Source organism: Phalangium opilio, unplaced genomic scaffold, assembly GCF_054372755.1.
Source record: "Phalangium opilio isolate 3A_F unplaced genomic scaffold, DU_Popi_V2 ptg000088l_1, whole genome shotgun sequence".
NCBI classification, from domain to species: Eukaryota; Metazoa; Arthropoda; class Arachnida; order Opiliones; family Phalangiidae; genus Phalangium; species Phalangium opilio.
In genome coordinates this window covers 5,486,753-5,510,892 of record NW_028324193.1, presented here as the reverse complement: position 1 = coordinate 5,510,892, position 24,140 = coordinate 5,486,753, and the positions used below count along the sequence as shown (strand labels likewise).

Genomic DNA, 24,140 nt, shown 5'->3' with positions numbered 1-24,140 from the left:
TGTCTCCCCTCCCAAGTACTGACCGCGCTCGACGCTGTTTAACTTCGCGTCTTAACATGGATGGGGTTAGTAATATTTTAGTTTACATCGCCGACGGTAGATGGCGCCACATGCGACTCACCCCATCACACATACAAAGGGGATTCTGCCATAGACCGGGGTTTGAACCCGGGGGTTGTCTCCCCTCCCAAGTACTGACCGCGCTCGACGCTGTTTAACTTCGCGTCTTAACATGGATGGGGTTAGTAATATTTTAGTTTACATCGCCGACGGTAGATGGCGCCACAAGCGACTCACCCCATCACACATACAAAGGGGATTCTGCCATAGACCGGGGTTTGAACCCGGGGGTTGTCTCCCCTCCCAAGTACTGACCGCGCTCGACGCTGTTTAACTTCGCGTCTTAACATGGATGGGGTTAGTAATATTTTAGTTTACATCGCCGACGGTAGATGGCGCCACAAGCGACTCACCCCATCACACATACAAAGGGGATTCTGCTATAGACCGGGGTTTGATCCCGGGGGTTGTCTCCCCTCCCAAGTACTGACCGCGCTCGACGCTGTTTAACTTCGCGTCTTAACATGGATGGGGTTAGTAATATTTTAGTTTACCTTGCCGACGGTAGATGGCGCCACAAGCGACTCACCCTATCACACATACAAAGGGGATTCTGCCATAGACCGGGGTTTGAACCCGGGGGTTGTCTCCCCTCCCAATTACTGACCGCGCTCGACGCTGTTTAAGTTCGCGTCTTAACATGGATGGGGTTAGTAATATTTTAGTTTACATCGCCGACGGTAGATGGCACCACAAGCGACTCACCCCATCACACATACAAAGGGGATTCTGCCATAGACCGGGGTTTGAACCCGGGGGTTGTCTCCCCTCCCAAGTACTGACCGCGCTCGACGCTGTTTAACTTCGCGTCTTAACATGGATGGGGTTAGTAATATTTTAGTTTACCTTGCCGACGGTAGATGGCGCCACAAGCGACTCACCCATCACACATACAAAGGGGATTCTGCCATAGACCGGGGTTTGAACCCGGGGGTTGTCTCCCCTCCCAAGTACTGACCGCGCTCGACGCTGTTTAACTTCGCGTCTTAACATGGATGGGGTTAGTAATATTTTAGTTTACATCGCCGACGGTAGATGGCGCCACAAGCGACTCACCCCATCACACATACAAAGGGGATTCTGCCATAGACCGGGGTTTGAACCCGGGGGTTGTCTCCCCTCCCAAGTACTGACCGCGCTCGACGCTGTTTAACTTCGCGTCTTAACATGGATGGGGTTAGTAATATTTTAGTTTACATCGCCGACGGTAGATGGCGCCACAAGCGACTCACCCCATCACACATACAAAGGGGATTCTGCTATAGACCGGGGTTTGATCCCGGGGGTTGTCTCCCCTCCCAAGTACTGACCGCGCTCGACGCTGTTTAACTTCGCGTCTTAACATGGATGGGGTTAGTAATATTTTAGTTTACCTTGCCGACGGTAGATGGCGCCACAAGCGACTCACCCTATCACACATACAAAGGGGATTCTGCCATAGACCGGGGTTTGAACCCGGGGGTTGTCTCCCCTCCCAATTACTGACCGCGCTCGACGCTGTTTAAGTTCGCGTCTTAACATGGATGGGGTTAGTAATATTTTAGTTTACATCGCCGACGGTAGATGGCACCACAAGCGACTCACCCCATCACACATACAAAGGGGATTCTGCCATAGACCGGGGTTTGAACCCGGGGGTTGTCTCCCCTCCCAAGTACTGACCGCGCTCGACGCTGTTTAACTTCGCGTCTTAACATGGATGGGGTTAGTAATATTTTAGTTTACCTTGCCGACGGTAGATGGCGCCACAAGCGACTCACCCATCACACATACAAAGGGGATTCTGCCATAGACCGGGGTTTGAACCCGGGGGTTGTCTCCCCTCCCAAGTACTGACCGCGCTCGACGCTGTTTAACTTCGCGTCTTAACATGGATGGGGTTAGTAATATTTTAGTTCACCTTGCCGACGGTAGATGGCGCCACAAGCGACTCACCCCATCACACATACAAAGGCGATTCTGCCATAGACCGGGGTTTGAACCCGGGGGTTGTCTCCCCTCCCAAGTACTGACCGCGCTCGACGCTGTTTAACTTCGCGTCTTAACATGGATGGGGTTAGTAATATTTTAGTTTACATCGCCGACGGTAGATGGCGCCACAAGCGACTCACCCCATCACACATACAAAGGGGATTCTGCCATAGACCGGGGTTTGAACCCGGGGGTTGTCTCCCCTCCCAAGTACTGACCGCGCTCGACGCTGTTTAACTTCGCGTCTTAACATGGATGGGGTTAGTAATATTTTAGTTTACATCGCCGACGGTAGATGGCGCCACAAGCGACTCACCCCATCACACATACAAAGGGGATTCTGCTATAGACCGGGGTTTGATCCCGGGGGTTGTCTCCCCTCCCAAGTACTGACCGCGCTCGACGCTGTTTAACTTCGCGTCTTAACATGGATGGGGTTAGTAATATTTTAGTTTACCTTGCCGACGGTAGATGGCGCCACAAGCGACTCACCCTATCACACATACAAAGGGGATTCTGCCATAGACCGGGGTTTGAACCCGGGGGTTGTCTCCCCTCCCAATTACTGACCGCGCTCGACGCTGTTTAAGTTCGCGTCTTAACATGGATGGGGTTAGTAATATTTTAGTTTACATCGCCGACGGTAGATGGCACCACAAGCGACTCACCCCATCACACATACAAAGGGGATTCTGCCATAGACCGGGGTTTGAACCCGGGGGTTGTCTCCCCTCCCAAGTACTGACCGCGCTCGACGCTGTTTAACTTCGCGTCTTAACATGGATGGGGTTAGTAATATTTTAGTTTACCTTGCCGACGGTAGATGGCGCCACAAGCGACTCACCCATCACACATACAAAGGGGATTCTGCCATAGACCGGGGTTTGAACCCGGGGGTTGTCTCCCCTCCCAAGTACTGACCGCGCTCGACGCTGTTTAACTTCGCGTCTTAACATGGATGGGGTTAGTAATATTTTAGTTCACCTTGCCGACGGTAGATGGCGCCACAAGCGACTCACCCCATCACACATACAAAGGGGATTCTGCCATAGACCGGGGTTTGAACCCGGGGGTTGTCTCCCCTCCCAAGTACTGACCGCGCTCGACGCTGTTTAACTTCGCGTCTTAACATGGATGGGGTTAGTAATATTTTAGTTTACCTTGCCGACGGTAGATGGCGCCACAAGCGACTCACCGCATCACACATACAAAGGGTATTCTGCCATAGACCGGGGTTTGAACCCGGGGGTTGTCTCCCCTCCCAAGTACTGACCGCGCTCGACGCTGTTTAACTTCGCGTCTTAACATGGATGGGGTTAGTAATATTTTAGTTTACATCGCCGACGGTAGATGGCGCCACAAGCGACTCACCCCATCACACATACAAAGGGGATTCTGCCATAGACCGGTGTTTGAACCCGGGGGTTGTCTCCCCTCCCAAGTACTGACCGCGCTCGACGCTGTTTAACTTCGCGTCTTAACATGGATGGGGTTAGTAATATTTTAGTTTACATCGCCGACGGTAGATGGCGCCACAAGCGACTCACCCCATCACACATACAAAGGGGATTCTGCCATAGACCGGGGTTTGAACCCGGGGGTTGTCTCCCCTCCCAAGTACTGACCGCGCTCGACGCTGTTTAACTTCGCGTCTTAACATGGATGGGGTTAGTAATATTTTAGTTTACATCGCCGACGGTAGATGGCGCCACAAGCGACTCACCCCATCACACATACAAAGGGGATTCTGCTATAGACCGGGGTTTGATCCCGGGGGTTGTCTCCCCTCCCAAGTACTGACCGCGCTCGACGCTGTTTAACTTCGCGTCTTAACATGGATGGGGTTAGTAATATTTTAGTTTACCTTGCCGACGGTAGATGGCGCCACAAGCGACTCACCCCATCACACATACAAAGGGGATTCTGCCATAGACCGGGGTTTGAACCCGGGGGTTGTCTCCCCTCCCAATTACTGACCGCGCTCGACGCTGTTTAACTTCGCGTCTTAACATGGATGGGGTTAGTAATATTTTAGTTTACATCGCCGACGGTAGATGGCACCACAAGCGACTCACCCCATCACACATACAAAGGGGATTCTGCTATAGACCGGGGTTTGAACCCGGGGGTTGTCTCCCCTCCCAAGTACTGACCGCGCTCGACGCTGTTTAACTTCGCGTCTTAACATGGATGGGGTTAGTAATATTTTAGTTTACCTTGCCGACTGTAGATGGCGCCACAAGCGACTCACCCCATCACACATACAAAGGGGATTCTGCCATAGACCGGGGTTTGAACCCGGGGGTTGTCTCCCCTCCCAAGTACTGACCGCGCTCGACGCTGTTTAACTTCGCGTCTTAACATGGATGGGGTTAGTAATATTTTAGTTTACCTTGCCGACGGTAGATGGCGCCACAAGCGACTCACCCCATCACACATACAAAGGGTATTCTGCCATAGACCGGGGTTTGAACCCGGGGGTTGTCTCCCCTCCCAAGTACTGACCGCGCTCGACGCTGTTTAACTTCGCGTCTTAACATGGATGGGGTTAGTAATATTTTAGTTTACATCGCCGACGGTAGATGGCGCCACAAGCGACTCACCCCATCACACATACAAAGGGGATTCTGCCATAGACCGGGGTTTGAACCCGGGGGTTGTCTCCCCTCCCAAGTACTGACCGCGCTCGACGCTGTTTAACTTCGCGTCTTAACATGGATGGGGTTAGTAATATTTTAGTTTACATCGCCGACGGTAGATGGCGCCACAAGCGACTCACCCCATCACACATACAAAGGGGATTCTGCTATAGACCGGGGTTTGATCCCGGGGGTTGTCTCCCCTCCCAAGTACTGACCGCGCTCGACGCTGTTTAACTTCGCGTCTTAACATGGATGGGGTTAGTAATATTTTAGTTTACCTTGCCGACGGTAGATGGCGCCACAAGCGACTCACCCCATCACACATACAAAGGGGATTCTGCCATAGACCGGGGTTTGAACCCGGGGGTTGTCTCCCCTCCCAATTACTGACCGCGCTCGACGCTGTTTAACTTCGCGTCTTAACATGGATGGGGTTAGTAATATTTTAGTTTACATCGCCGACGGTAGATGGCACCACAAGCGACTCACCCCATCACACATACAAAGGGGATTCTGCCATAGACCGGGGTTTGAACCCGGGGGTTGTCTCCCCTCCCAAGTACTGACCGCGCTCGACGCTGTTTAACTTCGCGTCTTAACATGGATGGGGTTAGTAATATTTTAGTTTACCTTGCCGACGGTAGATGGCGCCACAAGCGACTCACCCCATCACACATACAAAGGGGATTCTGCCATAGACCGGGGTTTGAACCCGGGGGTTGTCTCCCCTCCCAAGTACTGACCGCGCTCGACGCTGTTTAACTTCGCGTCTTAACATGGATGGGGTTAGTAATATTTTAGTTTACCTTGCCGACGGTAGATGGCGCCACAAGCGACTCACCCCATCACACATACAAAGGGTATTCTGCCATAGACCGGGGTTTGAACCCGGGGGTTGTCTCCCCTCCCAAGTACTGACCGCGCTCGACGCTGTTTAACTTCGCGTCTTAACATGGATGGGGTTAGTAATATTTTAGTTTACATCGCCGACGGTAGATGGCGCCACAAGCGACTCACCCCATCACACATACAAAGGGGATTCTGCCATAGACCGGGGTTTGAACCCGGGGGTTGTCTCCCCTCCCAAGTACTGACCGCGCTCGACGCTGTTTAACTTCGCGTCTTAACATGGATGGGGTTAGTAATATTTTAGTTTACATCGCCGACGGTAGATGGCGCCACAAGCGACTCACCCCATCACACATACAAAGGGGATTCTGCTATAGACCGGGGTTTGATCCCGGGGGTTGTCTCCCCTCCCAAGTACTGACCGCGCTCGACGCTGTTTAACTTCGCGTCTTAACATGGATGGGGTTAGTAATATTTTAGTTTACCTTGCCGACGGTAGATGGCGCCACAAGCGACTCACCCCATCACACATACAAAGGGGATTCTGCCATAGACCGGGGTTTGAACCCGGGGGTTGTCTCCTCTCCCAATTACTGACCGCGCTCGACGCTGTTTAACTTCGCGTCTTAACATGGATGGGGTTAGTAATATTTTAGTTTACCTTGCCGACGGTAGATGGCGCCACAAGCGACTCACCCCATCACACATACAAAGGGTATTCTGCCATAGACCGGGGTTTGAACCCGGGGGTTGTCTCCCCTCCCAAGTACTGACCGCGCTCGACGCTGTTTAACTTCGCGTCTTAACATGGATGGGGTTAGTAATATTTTAGTTTACATCGCCGACGGTAGATGGCGCCACAAGCGACTCACCCCATCACACATACAAAGGGGATTCTGCCATAGACCGGGGTTTGAACCCGGGGGTTGTCTCCCCTCCCAAGTACTGACCGCGCTCGACGCTGTTTAACTTCGCGTCTTAACATGGATGGGGTTAGTAATATTTTAGTTTACATCGCCGACGGTAGATGGCGCCACAAGCGACTCACCCCATCACACATACAAAGGGGATTCTGCCATAGACCGGGGTTTGAACCCGGGGGTTGTCTCCCCTCCCAAGTACTGACCGCGCTCGACGCTGTTTAACTTCGCGTCTTAACATGGATGGGGTTAGTAATATTTTAGTTTACCTTGCCGACGGTAGATGGCGCCACAAGCGACTCACCCATCACACATACAAAGGGGATTCTGCCATAGACCGGGGTTTGAACCCGGGGGTTGTCTCCCCTCCCAAGTACTGACCGCGCTCGACGCTGTTTAACTTCGCGTCTTAACATGGATGGGGTTAGTAATATTTTAGTTCACCTTGCCGACGGTAGATGGCGCCACAAGCGACTCACCCCATCACACATACAAAGGGGATTCTGCCATAGACCGGGGTTTGAACCCGGGGGTTGTCTCCCCTCCCAAGTACTGACCGCGCTCGACGCTGTTTAACTTCGCGTCTTAACATGGATGGGGTTAGTAATATTTTAGTTTACCTTGCCGACGGTAGATGGCGCCACAAGCGACTCACCTCATCACACATACAAAGGGTATTCTGCCATAGACCGGGGTTTGAACCCGGGGGTTGTCTCCCCTCCCAAGTACTGACCGCGCTCGACGCTGTTTAACTTCGCGTCTTAACATGGATGGGGTTAGTAATATTTTAGTTTACATCGCCGACGGTAGATGGCGCCACAAGCGACTCACCCCATCACACATACAAAGGGGATTCTGCCATAGACCGGTGTTTGAACCCGGGGGTTGTCTCCCCTCCCAAGTACTGACCGCGCTCGACGCTGTTTAACTTCGCGTCTTAACATGGATGGGGTTAGTAATATTTTAGTTTACATCGCCGACGGTAGATGGCGCCACAAGCGACTCACCCCATCACACATACAAAGGGGATTCTGCCATAGACCGGGGTTTGAACCCGGGGGTTGTCTCCCCTCCCAAGTACTGACCGCGCTCGACGCTGTTTAACTTCGCGTCTTAACATGGATGGGGTTAGTAATATTTTAGTTTACATCGCCGACGGTAGATGGCGCCACAAGCGACTCACCCCATCACACATACAAAGGGGATTCTGCTATAGACCGGGGTTTGATCCCGGGGGTTGTCTCCCCTCCCAAGTACTGACCGCGCTCGACGCTGTTTAACTTCGCGTCTTAACATGGATGGGGTTAGTAATATTTTAGTTTACCTTGCCGACGGTAGATGGCGCCACAAGCGACTCACCCCATCACACATACAAAGGGGATTCTGCCATAGACCGGGGTTTGAACCCGGGGGTTGTCTCCCTTCCCAATTACTGACCGCGCTCGACGCTGTTTAACTTCGCGTCTTAACATGGATGGGGTTAGTAATATTTTAGTTTACATCGCCGACGGTAGATGGCACCACAAGCGACTCACCCCATCACACATACAAAGGGGATTCTGCTATAGACCGGGGTTTGAACCCGGGGGTTGTCTCCCCTCCCAAGTACTGACCGCGCTCGACGCTGTTTAACTTCGCGTCTTAACATGGATGGGGTTAGTAATATTTTAGTTTACCTTGCCGACGGTAGATGGCGCCACAAGCGACTCACCACATCACACATACAAAGGGTATTCTGCCATAGACCGGGGTTTGAACCCGGGGGCTGTCTCCCCTCCCAAGTACTGACCGCGCTCGACGCTGTTTAACTTCGCGTCTTAACATGGATGGGGTTAGTAATATTTTAGTTTACATCGCCGACGGTAGATGGCGCCACAAGCGACTCACCCCATCACACATACAAAGGGGATTCTGCCATAGACCGGGGTTTGAACCCGGGGGTTGTCTCCCCTCCCAAGTACTGACCGCGCTCGACGCTGTTTAACTTCGCGTCTTAACATGGATGGGGTTAGTAATATTTTAGTTTACATCGCCGACGGTAGATGGCGCCACAAGCGACTCACCCCATCACACATACAAAGGGGATTCTGCCATAGACCGGGGTTTGAACCCGGGGGTTGTCTCCCCTCCCAAGTACTGACCGCGCTCGACGCTGTTTAACTTCGCGTCTTAACATGGATGGGGTTAGTAATATTTTAGTTTACCTTGCCGACGGTAGATGGCGCCACAAGCGACTCACCCATCACACATACAAAGGGGATTCTGCCATAGACCGGGGTTTGAACCCGGGGGTTGTCTCCCCTCCCAAGTACTGACCGCGCTCGACGCTGTTTAACTTCGCGTCTTAACATGGATGGGGTTAGTAATATTTTAGTTCACCTTGCCGACGGTAGATGGCGCCACAAGCGACTCACCCCATCACACATACAAAGGGGATTCTGCCATAGACCGGGGTTTGAACCCGGGGGTTGTCTCCCCTCCCAAGTACTGACCGCGCTCGACGCTGTTTAACTTCGCGTCTTAACATGGATGGGGTTAGTAATATTTTAGTTTACCTTGCCGACGGTAGATGGCGCCACAAGCGACTCACCCCATCACACATACAAAGGGTATTCTGCCATAGACCGGGGTTTGAACCCGGGGGTTGTCTCCCCTCCCAAGTACTGACCGCGCTCGACGCTGTTTAACTTCGCGTCTTAACATGGATGGGGTTAGTAATATTTTAGTTTACATCGCCGACGGTAGATGGCGCCACAAGCGACTCACCCCATCACACATACAAAGGGGATTCTGCCATAGACCGGTGTTTGAACCCGGGGGTTGTCTCCCCTCCCAAGTACTGACCGCGCTCGACGCTGTTTAACTTCGCGTCTTAACATGGATGGGGTTAGTAATATTTTAGTTTACATCGCCGACGGTAGATGGCGCCACAAGCGACTCACCCCATCACACATACAAAGGGGATTCTGCCATAGACCGGGGTTTGAACCCGGGGGTTGTCTCCCCTCCCAAGTACTGACCGCGCTCGACGCTGTTTAACTTCGCGTCTTAACATGGATGGGGTTAGTAATATTTTAGTTTACATCGCCGACGGTAGATGGCGCCACAAGCGACTCACCCCATCACACATACAAAGGGGATTCTGCTATAGACCGGGGTTTGATCCCGGGGGTTGTCTCCCCTCCCAAGTACTGACCGCGCTCGACGCTGTTTAACTTCGCGTCTTAACATGGATGGGGTTAGTAATATTTTAGTTTACCTTGCCGACGGTAGATGGCGCCACAAGCGACTCACCCCATCACACATACAAAGGGGATTCTGCCATAGACCGGGGTTTGAACCCGGGGGTTGTCTCCCCTCCCAATTACTGACCGCGCTCGACGCTGTTTAACTTCGCGTCTTAACATGGATGGGGTTAGTAATATTTTAGTTTACATCGCCGACGGTAGATGGCACCACAAGCGACTCACCCCATCACACATACAAAGGGGATTCTGCTATAGACCGGGGTTTGAACCCGGGGGTTGTCTCCCCTCCCAAGTACTGACCGCGCTCGACGCTGTTTAACTTCGCGTCTTAACATGGATGGGGTTAGTAATATTTTAGTTTACCTTGCCGACGGTAGATGGCGCCACAAGCGACTCACCCCATCACACATACAAAGGGGATTCTGCCATAGACCGGGGTTTGAACCCGGGGGTTGTCTCCCCTCCCAAGTACTGACCGCGCTCGACGCTGTTTAACTTCGCGTCTTAACATGGATGGGGTTAGTAATATTTTAGTTTACCTTGCCGACGGTAGATGGCGCCACAAGCGACTCACCCCATCACACATACAAAGGGTATTCTGCCATAGACCGGGGTTTGAACCCGGGGGTTGTCTCCCCTCCCAAGTACTGACCGCGCTCGACGCTGTTTAACTTCGCGTCTTAACATGGATGGGGTTAGTAATATTTTAGTTTACATCGCCGACGGTAGATGGCGCCACAAGCGACTCACCCCATCACACATACAAAGGGGATTCTGCCATAGACCGGGGTTTGAACCCGGGGGTTGTCTCCCCTCCCAAGTACTGACCGCGCTCGACGCTGTTTAACTTCGCGTCTTAACATGGATGGGGTTAGTAATATTTTAGTTTACATCGCCGACGGTAGATGGCGCCACAAGCGACTCACCCCATCACACATACAAAGGGGATTCTGCTATAGACTGGGGTTTGATCCCGGTGGTTGTCTCCCCTCCCAAGTACTGACCGCGCTCGACGCTGTTTAACTTCGCGTCTTAACATGGATGGGGTTAGTAATATTTTAGTTTACCTTGCCGACGGTAGATGGCGCCACAAGCGACTCACCCCATCACACATACAAAGGGGATTCTGCCATAGACCGGGGTTTGAACCCGGGGGTTGTCTCCCCTCCCAAGTACTGACCGCGCTCGACGCTGTTTAACTTCGCGTCTTAACATGGATGGGGTTAGTAATATTTTAGTTTACATCGCCGACGGTAGATGGCGCCACAAGCGACTCACCCCATCACACATACAAAGGGGATTCTGCTATAGACCGGGGTTTGATCCCGGTGGTTGTCTCCCCTCCCAAGTACTGACCGCGCTCGACGCTGTTTTACTTCGCGTCTTAACATGGATGGGGTTAGTAATATTTTAGTTTACCTTGCCGACGGTAGATGGCGCCACAAGCGACTCACCCCATCACACATACAAAGGGGATTCTGCCATAGACCGGGGTTTGAACCCGGGGGTTGTCTCCCCTCCCAATTACTGACCGCGCTCGACGCTGTTTAACTTCGCGTCTTAACATGGATGGGGTTAGTAATATTTTAGTTTACATCGCTGACGGTAGATGGCACCACAAGCGACTCACCCCATCACACATACAAAGGGGATTCTGCCATAGACCGGGGTTTGAACCCGGGGGTTGTCTCCCCTCCCAAGTACTGACCGCGCTCGACGCTGTTTAACTTCGCGTCTTAACATGGATGGGGTTAGTAATATTTTAGTTTACCTTGCCGACGGTAGATGGCGCCACAAGCGACTCACCCCATCACACATACAAAGGGGATTCTGCCATAGACCGGGGTTTGAACCCGGGGGTTGTCTCCCCTCCCAAGTACTGACCGCGCTCGACGCTGTTTAACTTCGCGTCTTAACATGGATGGGGTTAGTAATATTTTAGTTTACCTTGCCGACGGTAGATGGCGCCACAAGCGACTCACCCCATCACACATACAAAGGGTATTCTGCCATAGACCGGGGTTTGAACCCGGGGGTTGTCTCCCCTCCCAAGTACTGACCGCGCTCGACGCTGTTTAACTTCGCGTCTTAACATGGATGGGGTTAGTAATATTTTAGTTTACATCGCCGACGGTAGATGGCGCCACAAGCGACTCACCCCATCACACATACAAAGGGGATTCTGCCATAGACCGGGGTTTGAACCCGGGGGTTGTCTCCCCTCCCAAGTACTGACCGCGCTCGACGCTGTTTAACTTCGCGTCTTAACATGGATGGGGTTAGTAATATTTTAGTTTACATCGCCGACGGTAGATGGCGCCACAAGCGACTCACCCCATCACACATACAAAGGGGATTCTGCCATAGACCGGGGTTTGAACCCGGGGGTTGTCTCCCCTCCCAAGTACTGACCGCGCTCGACGCTGTTTAACTTCGCGTCTTAACATGGATGGGGTTAGTAATATTTTAGTTTACATCGCCGACGGTAGATGGCGCCACAAGCGACTCACCCCATCACACATACAAAGGGGATTCTGCTATAGACCGGGGTTTGATCCCGGGGGTTGTCTCCCCTCCCAAGTACTGACCGCGCTCGACGCTGTTTAACTTCGCGTCTTAACATGGATGGGGTTAGTAATATTTTAGTTTACCTTGCCGACGGTAGATGGCGCCACAAGCGACTCACCCCATCACACATACAAAGGGGATTCTGCCATAGACCGGTCTTGAACCCGGGGGTTGTCTCCCCTCCCAATTACTGACCGCGCTCGACGCTGTTTAACTTCGCGTCTTAACATGGATGGGGTTAGTAATATTTTAGTTTACATCGCCGACGGTAGATGGCACCACAAGCGACTCACCCCATCACACATACAAAGGGGATTCTGCCATAGACCGGGGTTTGAACCCGGGGGTTGTCTCCCCTCCCAAGTACTGACCGCGCTCGACGCTGTTTAACTTCGCGTTTTAACATGGATGGGGTTAGTAATATTTTAGTTTACCTTGCCGACGGTAGATGGCGCCACAAGCGACTCACCCCATCACACATACAAAGGGGATTCTGCCATAGACCGGGGTTTGAACCCGGGGGTTGTCTCCCCTCCCAATTACTGACCGCGCTCGACGCTGTTTAACTTCGCGTCTTAACATGGATGGGGTTAGTAATATTTTAGTTTACATCGCCGACGGTAGATGGCACCACAAGCGACTCACCCCATCACACATACAAAGGGGATTCTGCCATAGACCGGGGTTTGAACCCGGGGGTTGTCTCCCCTCCCAAGTACTGACCGCGCTCGACGCTGTTTAACTTCGCGTCTTAACATGGATGGGGTTAGTAATATTTTAGTTTACCTTGCCGACGGTAGATGGCGCCACAAGCGACTCACCCCATCACACATACAAAGGGGATTCTGCCATAGACCGGGGTTTGAACCCGGGGGTTGTCTCCCCTCCCAAGTACTGACCGCGCTCGACGCTGTTTAACTTCGCGTCTTAACATGGATGGGGTTAGTAATATTTTAGTTTACATCGCCGACGGTAGATGGCACCACAAGCGACTCACCCCATCACACATACAAAGGGGATTCTGCCATAGACCGGGGTTTGAACCCGGGGGTTGTCTCCCCTCCCAAGTACTGACCGCGCTCGACGCTGTTTAACTTCGCGTCTTAACATGGATGGGGTTAGTAATATTTTAGTTTACATCGCCGACGGTAGATGATGCCACAAGCGACTCACCCCATCATACATACAAAGGGGATTCTGCCATAGACCGGGGTTTGAACCCGGGGGTTGTCTCCCCTCCCAAGTACTGACCGCGCTCGACGCTGTTTAACTTCGCGTCTTAACATGGATGGGGTTAGTAATATTTTAGTTTACCTTGCCGACGGTAGATGGCGCCACAAGCGACTCACCCATCACACATACAAAGGGGATTCTGCCATAGACCGGGGTTTGAACCCGGGGGTTGTCTCCCCTCCCAAGTACTGACCGCGCTTGACGCTGTTTAACTTCGCGTCTTAACATGGATGGGGTTAGTAATATTTTAGTTTACCTTGCCGACGGTAGATGGCGCCACAAGCGACTCACCCCATCACACATACAAAGGGGATTCTGCCATAGACCGGGGTTTGAACCCGGGGGTTGTCTCCCCTCCCAAGTACTGACCGCGCTCGACGCTGTTTAACTTCGCGTCTTAACATGGATGGGGTTAGTAATATTTTAGTTTACATCGCCGACGGTAGATGGCGCCACAAGCGACTCACCCCATCACACATACAAAGGGGATTCTGCCATAGACCGGGGTTTGAACCCGGGGGTTGTCTCCCCTCCCAAGTACTGACCGCGCTCGACGCTGTTTAACTTCGCGTCTTAACATGGATGGGGTTAGTAATATTTTAGTTTACATCGCCGACGGTAGATGGCGCCACAAGCGACTCACCCCATCACACATACAAAGGGGATTCTGCCATAGACCGGGGTTGGAACCCGGGGGTTGTCTCCCCTCCCAAGTACTGACCGCGCTCGACGCTGTTTAACTTCGCGTCTTAACATGGATGGGGTTAGTAATATTTTAGTTTACATCGCCGACGGTAGATGGCGCCACAAGCGACTCACCCCATCACACATACAAAGGGGATTCTGCCATAGACCGGGGTTTGAACCCGGGGGTTGTCTCCCCTCCCAAGTACTGACCGCGCTCGACGCTGTTTAACTTCGCGTCTTAACATGGATGGGGTTAGTAATATTTTAGTTTACATCGCCGACGGTAGATGGCGCCACAAGCGACTCACCCCATCACACATACAAAGGGGATTCTGCTATAGACCGGGGTTTGATCCCGGGGGTTGTCTCCCCTCCCAAGTACTGACCGCGCTCGACGCTGTTTAACTTCGCGTCTTAACATGGATGGGGTTAGTAATATTTTAGTTTACCTTGCCGACGGTAGATGGCGCCACAAGCGACTCACCCTATCACACATACAAAGGGGATTCTGCCATAGACCGGGGTTTGAACCCGGGGGTTGTCTCCCCTCCCAATTACTGACCGCGCTCGACGCTGTTTAAGTTCGCGTCTTAACATGGATGGGGTTAGTAATATTTTAGTTTACATCGCCGACGGTAGATGGCACCACAAGCGACTCACCCCATCACACATACAAAGGGGATTCTGCCATAGACCGGGGTTTGAACCCGGGGGTTGTCTCCCCTCCCAAGTACTGACCGCGCTCGACGCTGTTTAACTTCGCGTCTTAACATGGATGGGGTTAGTAATATTTTAGTTTACCTTGCCGACGGTAGATGGCGCCACAAGCGACTCACCCATCACACATACAAAGGGGATTCTGCCATAGACCGGGGTTTGAACCCGGGGGTTGTCTCCCCTCCCAAGTACTGACCGCGCTCGACGCTGTTTAACTTCGCGTCTTAACATGGATGGGGTTAGTAATATTTTAGTTCACCTTGCCGACGGTAGATGGCGCCACAAGCGACTCACCCCATCACACATACAAAGGCGATTCTGCCATAGACCGGGGTTTGAACCCGGGGGTTGTCTCCCCTCCCAAGTACTGACCGCGCTCGACGCTGTTTAACTTCGCGTCTTAACATGGATGGGGTTAGTAATATTTTAGTTTACATCGCCGACGGTAGATGGCGCCACAAGCGACTCACCCCATCACACATACAAAGGGGATTCTGCCATAGACCGGGGTTTGAACCCGGGGGTTGTCTCCCCTCCCAAGTACTGACCGCGCTCGACGCTGTTTAACTTCGCGTCTTAACATGGATGGGGTTAGTAATATTTTAGTTTACATCGCCGACGGTAGATGGCGCCACAAGCGACTCACCCCATCACACATACAAAGGGGATTCTGCCATAGACCGGGGTTTGAACCCGGGGGTTGTCTCCCCTCCCAAGTACTGACCGCGCTCGACGCTGTTTAACTTCGCGTCTTAACATGGATGGGGTTAGTAATATTTTAGTTTACATCGCCGACGGTAGATGGCGCCACAAGCGACTCACCCCATCACACATACAAAGGGGATTCTGCCATAGACCGGGGTTTGAACCCGGGGGTTGTCTCCCCTCCCAAGTACTGACCGCGCTCGACGCTGTTTAACTTCGCGTCTTAACATGGATGGGGTTAGTAATATTTTAGTTTACATCGCCGACGGTAGATGGCGCCACAAGCGACTCACCCCATCACACATACAAAGGGGATTCTGCTATAGACCGGGGTTTGATCCCGGGGGTTGTCTCCCCTCCCAAGTACTGACCGCGCTCGACGCTGTTTAACTTCGCGTCTTAACATGGATGGGGTTAGTAATATTTTAGTTTACCTTGCCGACGGTAGATGGCGCCACAAGCGACTCACCCTATCACACATACAAAGGGGATTCTGCCATAGACCGGGGTTTGAACCCGGGGGTTGTCTCCCCTCCCAATTACTGACCGCGCTCGACGCTGTTTAAGTTCGCGTCTTAACATGGATGGGGTTAGTAATATTTTAGTTTACATCGCCGACGGTAGATGGCACCACAAGCGACTCACCCCATCACACATACAAAGGGGATTCTGCCATAGACCGGGGTTTGAACCCGGGGGTTGTCTCCCCTCCCAAGTACTGACCGCGCTCGACGCTGTTTAACTTCGCGTCTTAACATGGATGGGGTTAGTAATATTTTAGTTTACCTTGCCGACGGTAGATGGCGCCACAAGCGACTCACCCATCACACATACAAAGGGGATTCTGCCATAGACCGGGGTTTGAACCCGGGGGTTGTCTCCCCTCCCAAGTACTGACCGCGCTCGACGCTGTTTAACTTCGCGTCTTAACATGGATGGGGTTAGTAATATTTTAGTTCACCTTGCCGACGGTAGATGGCGCCACAAGCGACTCACCCCATCACACATACAAAGGGGATTCTGCCATAGACCGGGGTTTGAACCCGGGGGTTGTCTCCCCTCCCAAGTACTGACCGCGCTCGACGCTGTTTAACTTCGCGTCTTAACATGGATGGGGTTAGTAATATTTTAGTTTACATCGCCGACGGTAGATGGCGCCACAAGCGACTCACCCCATCACACATACAAAGGGGATTCTGCCATAGACCGGGGTTTGAACCCGGGGGTTGTCTCCCCTCCCAAGTACTGACCGCGCTCGACGCTGTTTAACTTCGCGTCTTAACATGGATGGGGTTAGTAATATTTTAGTTTACATCGCCGACGGTAGATGGCGCCACAAGCGACTCACCCCATCACACATACAAAGGGGATTCTGCTATAGACCGGGGTTTGATCCCGGGGGTTGTCTCCCCTCCCAAGTACTGACCGCGCTCGACGCTGTTTAACTTCGCGTCTTAACATGGATGGGGTTAGTAATATTTTAGTTTACCTTGCCGACGGTAGATGGCGCCACAAGCGACTCACCCTATCACACATACAAAGGGGATTCTGCCATAGACCGGGGTTTGAACCCGGGGGTTGTCTCCCCTCCCAATTACTGACCGCGCTCGACGCTGTTTAAGTTCGCGTCTTAACATGGATGGGGTTAGTAATATTTTAGTTTACATCGCCGACGGTAGATGGCACCACAAGCGACTCACCCCATCACACATACAAAGGGGATTCTGCCATAGACCGGGGTTTGAACCCGGGGGTTGTCTCCCCTCCCAAGTACTGACCGCGCTCGACGCTGTTTAACTTCGCGTCTTAACATGGATGGGGTTAGTAATATTTTAGTTTACCTTGCCGACGGTAGATGGCGCCACAAGCGACTCACCCATCACACATACAAAGGGGATTCTGCCATAGACCGGGGTTTGAACCCGGGGGTTGTCTCCCCTCCCAAGTACTGACCGCGCTCGACGCTGTTTAACTTCGCGTCTTAACATGGATGGGGTTAGTAATATTTTAGTTCACCTTGCCGACGGAAGATGGCGCCACAAGCGACTCACCCCATCACACATACAAAGGGGATTCTGCCATAGACCGGGGTTTGAACCCGGGGGTTGTCTCCCCTCCCAAGTACTGACCGCGCTCGACGCTGTTTAACTTCGCGTCTTAACATGGATGGGGTTAGTAATATTTTAGTTTACCTTGCCGACGGTAGATGGCGCCACAAGCGACTCACCCCATCACACATACAAAGGGTATTCTGCCATAGACCGGGGTTTGAACCCGGGGGTTGTCTCCCCTCCCAAGTACTGACCGCGCTCGACGCTGTTTAACTTCGCGTCTTAACATGGATGGGGTTAGTAATATTTTAGTTTACATCGCCGACGGTAGATGGCGCCACAAGCGACTCACCCCATCACACATACAAAGGGGATTCTGCCATAGACCGGTGTTTGAACCCGGGGGTTGTCTCCCCTCCCAAGTACTGACCGCGCTCGACGCTGTTTAACTTCGCGTCTTAACATGGATGGGGTTAGTAATATTTTAGTTTACATCGCCGACGGTAGATGGCGCCACAAGCGACTCACCCCATCACACATACAAAGGGGATTCTGCCATAGACCGGGGTTTGAACCCGGGGGTTGTCTCCCCTCCCAAGTACTGACCGCGCTCGACGCTGTTTAACTTCGCGTCTTAACATGGATGGGGTTAGTAATATTTTAGTTTACATCGCCGACGGTAGATGGCGCCACAAGCGACTCACCCCATCACACATACAAAGGGGATTCTGCTATAGACCGGGGTTTGATCCCGGGGGTTGTCTCCCCTCCCAAGTACTGACCGCGCTCGACGCTGTTTAACTTCGCGTCTTAACATGGATGGGGTTAGTAATATTTTAGTTTACCTTGCCGACGGTAGATGGCGCCACAAGCGACTCACCCCATCACACATACAAAGGGGATTCTGCCATAGACCGGGGTTTGAACCCGGGGGCTGTCTCCCCTCCCAATTACTGACCGCGCTCGACGCTGTTTAACTTCGCGTCTTAACATGGATGGGGTTAGTAATATTTTAGTTTACATCGCCGACGGTAGATGGCACCACAAGCGACTCACCCCATCACACATACAAAGGGGATTCTGCTATAGACCGGGGTTTGAACCCGGGGGTTGTCTCCCCTCCCAAGTACTGACCGCGCTCGACGCTGTTTAACTTCGCGTCTTAACATGGATGGGGTTAGTAATATTTTAGTTTACCTTGCCGACGGTAGATGGCGCCACAAGCGACTCACCCCATCACACATACAAAGGGGATTCTGCCATAGACCGGGGTTTGAACCCGGGGGTTGTCTCCCCTCCCAAGTACTGACCGCGCTCGACGCTGTTTAACTTCGCGTCTTAACATGGATGGGGTTAGTAATATTTTAGTTTACCTTGCCGACGGTAGATGGCGCCACAAGCGACTCACCCCATCACACATACAAAGGGTATTCTGCCATAGACCGGGGTTTGAACCCGGGGGTTGTCTCCCCTCCCAAGTACTGACCGCGCTCGACGCTGTTTAACTTCGCGTCTTAACATGGATGGGGTTAGTAATATTTTAGTTTACATCGCCGACGGTAGATGGCGCCACAAGCGACTCACCCCATCACACATACAAAGGGGATTCTGCCATAGACCGGGGTTTGAACCCGGGGGTTGTCTCCCCTCCCAAGTACTGACCGCGCTCGACGCTGTTTAACTTCGCGTCTTAACATGGATGGGGTTAGTAATATTTTAGTTTACATCGCCGACGGTAGATGGCGCCACAAGCGACTCACCCCATCACACATACAAAGGGGATTCTGCTATAGACCGGGGTTTGATCCCGGGGGTTGTCTCCCCTCCCAAGTACTGACCGCGCTCGACGCTGTTTAACTTCGCGTCTTAACATGGATGGGGTTAGTAATATTTTAGTTTACCTTGCCGACGGTAGATGGCGCCACAAGCGACTCACCCCATCACACATACAAAGGGGATTCTGCTTAAGACCGGGGTTTGAACCCGGGGGTTGTCTCCCCTCCCAATTACTGACCGCGCTCGACGCTGTTTAACTTCGCGTCTTAACATGGATGGGGTTAGTAATATTTTAGTTTACATCGCCGACGGTAGATGGCACCACAAGCGACTCACCCCATCACACATACAAAGGGGATTCTGCCATAGACCGGGGTTTGAACCCGGGGGTTGTCTCCCCTCCCAAGTACTGACCGCGCTCGACGCTGTTTAACTTCGCGTTTTAACATGGATGGGGTTAGTAATATTTTAGTTTACCTTGCCGACGGTAGATGGCGCCACAAGCGACTCACCCCATCACACATACAAAGGGGATTCTGCCATAGACCGGGGTTTGAACCCGGGGGTTGTCTCCCCTCCCAATTACTGACCGCGCTCGACGCTGTTTAACTTCGCGTCTTAACATGGATGGGGTTAGTAATATTTTAGTTTACATCGCCGACGGTAGATGGCACCACAAGCGACTCACCCCATCACACATACAAAGGGGATTCTGCCATAGACCGGGGTTTGAACCCGGGGGTTGTCTCCCCTCCCAAGTACTGACCGCGCTCGACGCTGTTTAACTTCGCGTCTTAACATGGATGGGGTTAGTAATATTTTAGTTTACATCGCCGACGGTAGATGGCACCACAAGCGACTCACCCCATCACACATACAAAGGGGATTCTGCCATAGACCGGGGTTTGAACCCGGGGGTTGTCTCCCCTCCCAAGTACTGACCGCGCTCGACGCTGTTTAACTTCGCGTCTTAACATGGATGGGGTTAGTAATATTTTAGTTTACATCGCCGACGGTAGATGATGCCACAAGCGACTCACCCCATCATACATACAAAGGGGATTCTGCCATAGACCGGGGTTTGAACCCGGGGGTTGTCTCCCCTCCCAAGTACTGACCGCGCTCGACGCTGTTTAACTTCGCGTCTTAACATGGATGGGGTTAGTAATATTTTAGTTTACCTTGCCGACGGTAGATGGCGCCACAAGCGACTCACCCCATCACACATACAAAGGGGATTCTGCCACAGACCGGGGTTTGAACCCGGGGGTTGTCTCCCCTCCCAAGTACTGACCGCGCTCGACGCTGTTTAACTTCGCGTCTTAACATGGATGGGGTTAGTAATATTTTAGTTTACCTTGCCGACGGTAGATGGCGCCACAAGCGACTCACCCCATCACACATACAAAGGGGATTCTGCCATAGACCGGGGTTTGAACCCGGGGGTTGTCTCCCCTCCCAAGTACTGACCGCGCTCGACGCTGTTTAACTTCGCGTCTTAACATGGATGGGGTTAGTAATAATTTAGTTTACCTTGCCGACGGTAGATGGCGCCACAAGCGACTCACCCCATCACACATACAAAGGGGATTCTGCCATAGACCGGGGTTTGAACCCGGGGGTTGTCTCCCCTCCCAAGTACTGACCGCGCTCGACGCTGTTTAACTTCGCGTCTTAACATCGAAAAGTTGGGTCCGTCCGGGATATAAACCCGGGACCACTCGCACCCAAAGCGAGTATCATACCCCTAGACCAACGGACCATGTATTTCACTGAAGCATGGTCAACTCATAGTCCAACCCTGTTTACAGTTGCATTGAAATAGTCACTACATTACTTCATCGAAAAGTTGGGTCCGTCCGGGATTTGAAACCGGGACCACTCGCACCCAAAGCGAGTATCATGCCCCTAGACCAACGGACCATGTATGTAACCGAAACATGGTCAACTTATTGTCCAACCCTGTAATCAGTTGCATTTAAATAGTCACTAGATTATTTCTACAAAAAGTTGAGTCCGTCCGGGATTTGAAACCGGGACCACTCGACCCAAAGCGAGTATCATACCCCTAGACCAACGGACCATGTGTGTAACTGAAACATGGTCAACTCATAGTCCAACCTTGTAATCAGTTGCATTTAAATAGTCACTAGATTATTTCTGACAAAGTTGGGTCCGTCCGGGATTTGAACCCGGGACCACTCGCACCCAAAGCGAGTATCATACCCCTAGACCAACGGACCATGTATGTAACCTAAACATGGTCAATTCATAGTCCAACCCTGTAATCAGTTGCATTATAATAGTCACTACATTACTTCATCGAAAAGTTGGGTCCGTCCGGGATTTGAACCCGGGACCACTTGCACCCAAAGCGAGTATCATACCCCTAGACCAACGGACCATGTATGTAACCGAAACTTGGTCAACTCATAGTCCAACCCTGTTTACAGTTGCATTAAAATAGTCACTACATTACTTCATCGAAAAGTTGGGTCCGTCCGGGATTTGAAACCGGGACCACTCGCACCCAAAGCGAGTATCATACCCCTAGACCAACGGACCATGGATGTAACCGAAACATGTTCAACTCATAGTCCAACCTTGTAATCAGTTGCATTTAAATAGTCATTAGATTATTTCTGCAAAAGTTGGGTCCGTCCGGGAGTTGAACCCGGGACCACTCGCACCCAAAGCGAGTATCATACCCCTAGACCAACGGACCATGTATGTAACAGAAACATGGTCAACTTATAGTCCAACCCTGTAATCAGTTGCATTATAATAGTCACTACATTACTTCATCGAAAAGTAGGGTCCGTCCGTGATTTGAACCCGGGACCACTCGCACCCAAAGCTAGTATCATACCCCTACTCCAACGGACCATGTATATAACTGAAACATGGTCAACTCATAGTCCAACCCTGTTTACAGTCGCATTAAAATAGTCACTACATTACTTCATCGAAAATTGGGTCCGTACGGGATTTGAAACCGTGACAACTCGCACCCAAAGCGCGTATCATACCCCTTGACCAACGGACCATGTATGTAACCGAAACATGTTCAACTCATAGTTTAACCCTTTAATCAGTTGCATTTAAATCGTCACTAGATTATTTCTGCAAAAAGTTTGGTCCCTCCGGGACTTGAACCCGGGACCACTCGCACCCAAAGCGAGTATCATACCCCTAGACCAACGGACCATGTATGTAACCGAAACATGGTCAACTTATAGTCCAACCCTGTAATCAGTTGCATTTAAATAGTCACTAGATTATTTCTACAAAAAGTGGAGTCCGTCCGGGATTTGAAACCGGGACCACTCGCACCCAAAGCGAGTATCATACCCCTGGACCAACGGACCATGTATGTAACTGAAACATGGTCAACTCATAGTCCAACCCTGTAATCAGTTGCATTTAAATAGTCACTAGATTATTTCTGACAAAGTTGGGTCCGTCCGGGATTTGAACCCGGGACCACTCGCACCCAAAGCGAGTATCATACCCCTAGACCAACGGACCATGTATGTAACCTAAACATGGTCAATTCATAGTCCAACCCTGTAATCAGTTGCATTATAAAAGTCACTACATTACTTCATCGAAAAGTTGGGTCCGTCCGGGATTTGAACCCGGGACCACTTGCACCCAAAGCGAGTATCATACCCCTAGACCAACGGACCATGAATGTAACCGAAATTTGGTCAACTCATAGTCCAACCCTGTAATCAGTTGCATTTAAATAGTCACTAGATTATTTCTGACAAAGTTGGGTCCGTCCGGGATTTGAACCCGGGACCACTCGCACCCAAAGCGAGTATCATACCCCTAGACCAACGGACCATGTATATAACTGAAGCATGGTCAACTCATAGTCCAACCCTGTTTACAGTTGCATTAAAATAGTCACTACATTACTTCATCGAAAAGTTGGGTCCGTCCGGGATTTGAACCCGGGACCACTCGCACCCAAAGCGAGTATCATACCCCTAGACCAACGGACCATGTATGTAACCGAAACATGGTCAACTTATAGTCCAACCCTGTAATCAGTTGCATTTAAATAGTCACTAGATTATTTCTACAAAAAGTTGAGTCCGTCCGGGATTTGAAACCGGGACCACTCGCACCCAAAGCGAGTATCATACCCCTAGACCAACGGACCATGTATGTAACTGAAACATGGTCAACTCATAGTCCAACCCTGTAATCAGTTGCATTATAATAGTCACTACATTACTTCATCGAAAAGTTGGGTCCGTCCGGGATTTGAACCCGGAACCACTCGCACCCAAAGCGAGTATCATACCCATTGACCAACGGACCATGTATGTGACCGAAACATGGTCAACTTATAGTCCAACCCTGTAATCAGTTGCATTTAAATAGTCACTAGATTATTTCTACAAAAAGTTGAGTCCGTCCGGGATTTGAAACCGGGACCACTCGCACCCAAAGCGAGTATCATACCCCTAGACCAACGGACCATGTATGTAACTGAAACATGGTCAACTCATAGTCCAACCCTGTAATCAGTTGCATTATAATAGTCACTACATTACTTCATCGAAAAGTTGGGTCCGTCCGGGATTTGAACCCGGAACCACTCGCACCCAAAGCGAGTATCATACCCATTGACCAACGGAC

General features: G+C 51.5%; 8 non-coding genes across 8 annotated transcripts; all 8 read right to left on the bottom strand.

Moving 5' to 3' along the window:
• Positions 1-21,658: 21,658 nt before the first annotated feature.
• On the bottom strand, positions 21,659-21,730 carry TRNAP-UGG (transfer RNA proline (anticodon UGG)). Its single transcript has one exon. It is a non-coding gene; the product is annotated as a tRNA-Pro (tRNA).
• An 89-nt stretch (positions 21,731-21,819) lies between these two features.
• TRNAP-UGG (transfer RNA proline (anticodon UGG)) lies at positions 21,820-21,891 on the bottom strand. The gene has a single exon. It is a non-coding gene; the product is annotated as a tRNA-Pro (tRNA).
• A 249-nt stretch (positions 21,892-22,140) lies between these two features.
• TRNAP-UGG (transfer RNA proline (anticodon UGG)) lies at positions 22,141-22,212 on the bottom strand. Its single transcript has one exon. It is a non-coding gene; the product is annotated as a tRNA-Pro (tRNA).
• A 410-nt stretch (positions 22,213-22,622) lies between these two features.
• On the bottom strand, positions 22,623-22,694 carry TRNAP-UGG (transfer RNA proline (anticodon UGG)). Its single transcript has one exon. It is a non-coding gene; the product is annotated as a tRNA-Pro (tRNA).
• Positions 22,695-22,943: 249 nt separating this feature from the next.
• TRNAP-UGG (transfer RNA proline (anticodon UGG)) lies at positions 22,944-23,015 on the bottom strand. The gene has a single exon. It is a non-coding gene; the product is annotated as a tRNA-Pro (tRNA).
• Positions 23,016-23,104: 89 nt separating this feature from the next.
• TRNAP-UGG (transfer RNA proline (anticodon UGG)) lies at positions 23,105-23,176 on the bottom strand. Its single transcript has one exon. It is a non-coding gene; the product is annotated as a tRNA-Pro (tRNA).
• An 88-nt stretch (positions 23,177-23,264) lies between these two features.
• TRNAP-UGG (transfer RNA proline (anticodon UGG)) lies at positions 23,265-23,336 on the bottom strand. The gene has a single exon. It is a non-coding gene; the product is annotated as a tRNA-Pro (tRNA).
• Positions 23,337-23,425: 89 nt separating this feature from the next.
• On the bottom strand, positions 23,426-23,497 carry TRNAP-UGG (transfer RNA proline (anticodon UGG)). The gene has a single exon. It is a non-coding gene; the product is annotated as a tRNA-Pro (tRNA).
• Positions 23,498-24,140: the final 643 nt, after the last annotated feature.